An 8,489-nucleotide genomic window follows, 5' to 3' on the forward strand; every position below is an offset into this window, starting at 1 on the left:
ATTATTATTTTTTATTATTACTGGTACCGAGGTTGGGCTATGTTTAATGTATTGTATTGTGTTTAAAGAGCCCCCATCCTGCACCATTGACAAGCAGAAACCGGGAAAACCACACAGAACTTGAACTCTGGACCTCATGGCAAATGAGCCAGCATCTTACACACTGAGTCACCATGCCCCCTACCCCTGCCCCCCCCCCCACACACACACCAGGAGTACTGTGGCGGTGGCGTTTAAAGGGCCAATAAACCTTTCTTCCTGTGCCACACAATTATCTGGAGCCATGTGATAAATGTCACCGTTTCAAATGTATGCATTTTATAAGACAATGAAAATAACTAATACACACCTAATGGTGGTAAGTTCTCTTGACCCTACCTAATAATGTAGAAAACAAAAGTATAAATAAAATGTCAGACAGGACCAGTGGCGTTTAAATGGAACTAAAAACATTACGGGTAATATTGTCAACATCACCATAGTTTAACCATAAATAAAAACTGTCTACGGGCTGTCAAAATGAGGAAACCTTAAGTTATTTATTGCATGATGGAGTCAATTCCATGATGTTATATCCGCTTGATAGATGACAAGAACCGCACATAAAGGTACCAACCACTCTTTTACCCAAAATATCAAACGGGTTGATCATGCCGAACTGAAGTTCTTGGATGGATGACCAACACCCCCTGGCCAAAAATGGTTACTGCGGAACGACCATATTGTATATTAATATTTCAATAATTCGCTTGTGATGGCGCCCTTAACGGTGGAAGGAAACCGGAGAGCTTGGCGAAAATCGACGTGGTTAAACAAACGATCCGTCTCCTTGTCACAAACAACTATGTGGACTCAAAATCCCAACTACTTCAATTAATGATAAACCTTAAGGTCACCCTCCAATGGGTAAATTATATTAGTTAAATTATTTTTGGGACAGTGATGGCACTGATGGCATTGGATCGTGGTACCTGATATAATGTCCCCGCTTTAGTCCACAATTTCTCTTAGTATAGTTATAACGAATGGTTTGTTTGCCTTTCCATTCTATCTACTGGAAGCACAGCTTTCCGGCTGTGTATAAAGTGACTTTATTGTTTTATACCATTTGATCTTTATTACCTTCAGCAGGCTTGATGACACCTGGTGCATTATTAAAGTGGGTGTTTTTCTCTGTAATTGTTTTCACAGTTCTACACATTGTCAATTGGAAAGGAGCAACGAGAGAAAGAGAGAGACAGAGACAGAGAGAGACAGAGAGAGGGGGAGAGAAAATGGGGTTTAACGTCCACTCAACACAAACTAGGTCATTTCGGGACTAACATATTGTTTAATTTTATTTCAATAATTCGCAACGAGAGAGAGAGAAATGGGGTTTAACGTCCACTCAACAAAAACTAGGTCATTTCGGGATTAACATATGGTTCAATTTTATTTCAAAAATTCGCTTGCGCGTAGGGGTCTTTAGCAGTGAAAGCAAACCGGGGGACCCGGAGGAAACCCATGGGGTTGGAAAGGCGACCCTACCCCTTGTCACGTACAACTGGGGAATCGAAACCACGCCAATTGACTCAACGACAGACCTTATGATGCAAGGCGCATTCAATGGATACGTGGCAACAACCACGTCAGTTGACTCAGTAACAGACATTATGATACAACGCGCACACGCTACCCCCAACCCCCATAATGTTATGAGCTGGTGCATTTGCCTATTAGTAAAAGTCAATCTACAATTAGTCCAATAATTAATTGTTCATAAGTCACGCGTGCATTAATTACGTTAGTGAGAATCGGATATCAATATTTCCATTGTCAGATGATATTGTAGGATTGGGCGTATGTTTATTTATATGCAAATGCTTTTTAAATACTAATACGGTTGTCAATAACACCTTTATCAATGTAAATGATCCGTTTCTGAGTGGAAAGAGCAGGGGGGCTGAACGAGGAGAAACGATGTTGATAGACGTGACTCCGGGCACTGGTCATCATGGCTACAGCGTTGTCTGTGATTCTCCTAAAACAGCCAATGGCGAACGCCCAAAAATATTTATAATGCGACAGCAGAATAAAAAAAAATACGCTTGAAATAAAGGAATTCCGATCATCAAGTCGCATTATCCCTATTTAGGATGGCTACAGTCTGATGTATATTAATTTTAGGTTATTGAAATCCACAGTCAAGGCTATTCGTATATAGACCATTTAACAATCACGTTAACTGGATCATTCTGCTCTGTATTATAATTCTAATTTTCCACGTGAGCTACAAGGAAGAACGTGGACGTAATATTAAACTACTTCCAATGGTCTGATTTTTTTTAGGTCAGTCATTGTGATTGATTTGTTGAAATATCAAATAAAAGACTGCCTTGTCAATAACTTGTTATATAGTTCTTAGAATCCATATAGATCGGTTTTACTAGCTCTATTAACATGATCTGATCAATTTGCTTAAATTTCAAACCTAACACTTCCTTGTCGAATAAATACAGTTCTCGAAATACTATAACATAGCTTGCCGGGTATATTAATGACCAACTCAGTATTTGTTTTGAGGTATTAGGGTTCGCCCAAGTATTAATTACTATTTAGTCCAGATCGTGGAATCCCCCAAAAGTTTCCTTTTTATAGTGTCAGATTGTTCTCTACACAGATATTGTTTGGTTAAATCCCACTTTCAATAGTATCATCTGTAAGATTCCCTCAAAAACTATTTGTCGATTTCATTTGCTATGCCAAGAGATGCATCTCTTTTAAAAATTAAAGAGTTCCTCAGATTGTTTTTTGCCAACGAGTTGGGTCGTATTCCAAGCAAATATTCCTCCATATTGCACGAAGTCCTACATTTACTCAAAATCTACTTTATCTAATTTAACAATAAGAACGCACTAAGAATTATTGACGCGCATACCCAGGGTGGTATGGGGCATGCAGTCGTCCCCGGGTGCAGCTGCATAAGGTTCAGTTATATACCTAGACCCATAGATATAAAAAATATCCATGCTCTAAGTAAAATGGGCCTACTTTATGACTACCTGCGTGGGGTGCCAGACTTGGAGATACCCCGGGCGACGAGAACCATTGCTACGTCACTGAAAAGCTTCCTTGTTCTTGGCCCTTGGCGTCATGGATCTAATGATACAAGAATACATCCTGACAAGCGACCTAAACATTGACCTAATGATAACTTAGAAACATCCTGTCCAACCTGGGGACAAACAGGAAATTCGAAAGAATTGGTGGAAACTAGGGGACGTCAACTCAAATAAACCCGGTTAGTGGATGAAAGGTTGCCAGAAGACTTATGACTTTTTAAATGGAAGATGTGTGTTTTTCTCAAGGACATTTTGTAAGAAGTCCGTGTCTGTTTATATGGATTTAGGAATGCTGTTTGATAAGTATGCCATTCATCAATGACTGATAAGGCTTCTTATAACATGAAATCCAATAGAATTGACTTAAACTTCTAGTGCCACAATACTTCGGTAATCGAGTTGTGACTGTCAATGGGTATTTTGTGTACGCTGCCAATTTGTACCTTGGTTTGTCGTCCCATCTGACCGACTAGATACACTTTGCTTGTCATCCTCGCAGTCGCTACTTCTGAAAAGTTTGAACTGGAGTGAATTCCAGAGATATAAATGCTCATTAAAATTTGTCTATGCTTTACTGGTCTCATACATGCAGCGCTATATTATTGCGCCTTACTGCTGTTCCACCAAACCATTATCCAAGCTTCTTACATCATTTCTTGCAACTCCAAACCATAGCTTTCAGGTATTTAATACAAGTTACGAGCACATTGGTGCCAATTAAATGGATGAACAACATAAAAGTAATTTCTAGATCTTCTCAACTCCCACAAGAGTTGAAGAAACTGACAACACGGCGTCCCGCATGGACCTTGTTACTAGAAATTGATAAAGCAAAATCACCGAAACTTATTCCACTTTATGACAAGAAGAACGGTTTATGTTTAAGTTTCTCATTTGAATACTATCCAGAGCTTGTATACTTTATGATTGTCTCTTCGTTGAATTCCAACAGCCAGATGTTCTTTTATGTGAACCCCATGGGACACATGCTGTTTCTTGCCAACCTCTCTGTAAACAAGGGGAAAGCAGACTGGGATTTCCCGAGGAACCCCCTCGGTCAACAACTGGTTCGAATCTGTCGGCCTTTTTATAAAGTTACAAAGATGCTTAAAAAAAACCCCACGTACTTTGGTAATTGCATTCATTAATTTGCATAAAATCATTAAAAGATTCTTGAAAAATGGTTGTCTTTCTTTTTCGGTCTTTAATAAATCATAAAATTCATAATTCAGAGCGGAATTTAAGAAGGGCGTTGCACTTTTCTATGAATATCAATGAAACTAGAATTGAGCGTTTCACTGATTATTTGCTCAGAAACCGTTAATTATTGGATGAAAATTATTCATATTTGCATTAAATAGCTTTTTAAACTGATATCGATCTTCCGTGGGCATTATTCGATTTGGTGCAGAACGGCAGGAAGTTACAACCTATTTCATTTCATATATTGATCTTGACAGTAGCCTGTGCATGTTAAATCCCCTATTAACTGTGTTTAAAGAATAAAGTCACGTCATCTTACCTGCGGGATTATATGTTCTAGGAGATTCATATTAAATAGGCAATATCACTGCACCGGAAAAAAAATATTAATTTTGAATCATAAACTGAACATCCTTAAGCTCTTTAAGAAACACTATAGCCTCGTCCGACTTGCAAATTGAATGATCAAGTTTGCTGGACCCTTTTTGTCCTTGTACCTTTTGTAGGATTTTATGTTCTGTAACATTAGTATTAAACGGATAATCTCACTCCCACCGGAAAATAAATATATCTAATTTTGGGTAATATCGTATTATTAAAAATAACATAACAACTAACGAATCATAAGGTCTATAATTCAGATTTCAAAGGGGTCTTGGACTTTTCATTTTATTTCTGCGGGGTTGGATGGCCGAATGGTTAGCACGTCCGCGCTGTATCATAAGGTCTGTCATTGAGTAAACTGGCGTGGTTTCGATACCCTGTTGTACCTGACAAGGAGTAGGGTCGCCTGTCTAACCTCGTGGTAGGTTTTCTCCGGTTCCTCCGTTTCCCTCCCACTGCTTAAGGCCCCTACTCGCAAACGAATTATTGAAATAAAATTTAACTATGTGTTAGTCCCGAAATGACCTAGTTTGTGTCGAATGGACCTTAAACCTCTCTCTCTCTCGCTCCCTCTCTTTAAGTCCCTGTGCGTGATTTGAGCGATAAAGGACTCTCTTACAATTTTGTAAAATTTGAATCTCTAAAAGGATCTGTCGACAAAACAGGTCTACATTTCTTCGAAGTGTAAAATGCTTATAATTAGCTCTTGTCAACATAATTTTAATTACATTTTGATACTTTTGTTCTTGTGTGTATCTTATTTCATTTACAGTTTGGGAAGCTATTTCATCAGCATTGGGAAATTAGAACATTACTTTTACATCCAAACACCTGCGCGAAGAGTTATTGAATGTGACAAAATGTCGTAAAAATACTATCTTTTTGGGATGATCTCTGATTAAATGGAAAATTCAGACGAAGCAAAGTAATAGTAAATACTTAAGAACTGGAGACAGGCTGTCGTATATTTTGAAATTTTCATTCGTTTTAAAGAACACAAACCATTAATTCACTTGGAAAGAAGTCGGCGGATGTCGGCTTGTTGTCTATTTCTACTTTAATTTTTTCTAACTGTATATCAACAACGGAACACCAATTAGGTTTTTATCTACAGACGTAAACTTTTCAATGAAGACGGACCACCGTCCCTCAAAATAGATCAATATATAAAATCCAAGGACATCTACAATTTTACTGTTGATCCAAATTAAAAAGGTATAGGCATTTCAAGCCGACATCAATAAACTTCTATTAGTAAATCATTCAATTTTGATTGTATATAATATGACTATTCATCGATTTCGGACATGTTCAATAATGTATTAATAATATGGGGACACATAGATTCAGCAATCTCTGTCCCTCTAGATATTACGTTCCGATGTTTATTCATACATACGTATATATTCCTCATCACACCTTCTCGAAAACCCTTGTCCTGGAGGAGGAACGGTGGCTAAGTGGGTAAGACGCTGGCTCAGCAGCCTGAAGGTGGCGTGTTCGATCCTTGCATTGGCCGAGAAAGTTCATCGGGATTTTCCGACGTGGTTTCCCCTTGCCAGTGCTGGAGGGCCTGACAAGAAGAGCTGTCTAGTCGTTCGGATGGCACGAAAAACCGAGGTCCCGTGTATACATAGTCCCGTTGCCCGTGCAAAATATCCCCCATAGCACACTGTATGGCGTATGCCCGTCTTCATAAGTCGGAGCACAACATTAGGACCTTAAACCCCATTTAACTTCATTTCATTGTCCTACAAAATTTATGTACATCAAATATGAACATTTATGATAACAACAAGTTGTGTAATTATTGAAATATTTAGTTCTTATCAAGATCCCTTAATCAACTTTTATTTAGTTAGATTTATTAATTGTGGTTTCCCAAAATCCTAGTTTAGAAACTAAGTGGATTCAAAGTTACTTACACTGACGATAAGGGTTAGAACCGTTAATATATATATGAAGAGTCCAGGGGAAGAACGAGCTAAGTCACATTTTTGTCTTTTCGCATAAAAGGCAAAACAGACTTTTGGGCGAGAATACTTGACGCGAACAGAACAACGAGTGGGTTTAATTACAACTTCAAATTGGTGTTTAATACGGATCATAATTACCAGTACAACAACTGACTTTCACTTTTCAGCCAAATTAAGGTCAAATAAAGGGTACGATGGACGTATTTGTCCGGGTGGCCATTTCAGAAGGGCCTTGGTTTGATGTGGACTCCGATCGTTTTTATCCTAAATTTATTGTTCCACAGAAAGCTTATACAATTTGCTACCATATGGCGCCATTAACTGGGGTTCATTGAAAAAGTGACTTAGATCGTTCTTCCCCGGGGCTCTTCATATGGGAGTGATCCCTGTCGATCTATATATTATTGCTTTGGGACAAGGGTTTGCCCGTTTTGCATTAACGGAAGACACACCTAATTCCCGGGGCGCAACGGATCATCAAGGCATCCTCGTCGTAATAACGAATAAATAATGCGAAATAAAACCCCGTTCCCAATCCAATTTGCTTGTCGCAGAAAGCTATAATGGTTCCAAAAGCACTTAATGTTATGACTTGTTCAATATTATAATATTATTCAAAATTAATCGCATTTGTTTTCCCGATAGGGAATGCGGATTTCATTATTATGATCTAGCTGTATATTCGTGTTACAAAAATACATAATGTCAGTTGGAAAACTTTAAAGCATATTTTATGGTATATTCATTAATAGAACATGTATAACACGATTTTCAATGGTTAAATGCCGTGGGTTTATTTACATACAGGTGTTGCATGTCTCCCAGCGGACATCCATTTAATACAATTAATTTTGTTACAGTCGACGTATCTTTCCTGCAAAAATTAATTAACATGCCGTCTATATATTCTCATTAGTTTTATATCGGTTTTAAACTGATTGACCTTAACTGTAATATATTATGTGTGTCCATATTTTGTGGAGTCGCGGTGACTCAGTGAGTAAGACGTTGACTTGTTAACTTGGAGGTACCGGTCGTGTTCGATCCCGGTATTGACCGAGAAAGTTCGTCTGGTCCCCACCCCCTCTTGATAGTGGTATAGGACAGAATCAGGGACAATGTATAGTCGTTCAAATGGGACGGTGTATACATGGCGTTTACACATTGGTACTCGATATAAGAGTAATCTGTAGCGCCGCTTTCGAGGCAAAATTTCCCTCGTAGCACACTGTACGGTAAATGCCCGTCTTAAACAGGAATGTGGTTTTTACGCAGTGTTATCACTGATCGTAGTTTCGCAACGTCCATGTGCTTACAGAATTTCTTCTGCCACATGGATTGGGCTTTGCTCACAAAGTATTTGGGTAAAATCCAGATAAAGCTTAAAGAGGAATTAGTTAAAGATGCATTATGTAAGACCTAAATCTGTTTAGTGCCGGACTTTCCTTAAACCTTAAATGTTATATTTTATTATTAATTAAACATTTATTAATTCAATTCACAAATCTTGTCAAAACTAAATGTTATATAAATTATTGATTAGATACTGATTAACATGATAAGACCATAATCAACTCTCGATGCTATCTGATGCCTCCGATTTTAAGTAGATTAGAGCGGTTCGGCCATTTAATGATTTAATTTTAAAATGGAGAAACTAGGTTGTTTGAACAACCAGTACGGGGGTTACGATAATAAACAATCAATTCACACATCTTGTCAAAACTACAAACATTGATAACTTCGCTCAGAATTAAGTAATTTGAATGAAATATTCAAAATATTTAAAATCTTATAGCGAGAACGGTCAAATCTTTACCTAAAT

The sequence above is a fragment of the Patella vulgata genome, chromosome 7 (genome assembly GCF_932274485.2).
Source record: "Patella vulgata chromosome 7, xgPatVulg1.2, whole genome shotgun sequence".
Lineage (NCBI taxonomy): Eukaryota > Metazoa > Mollusca > Gastropoda > Patellidae > Patella > Patella vulgata.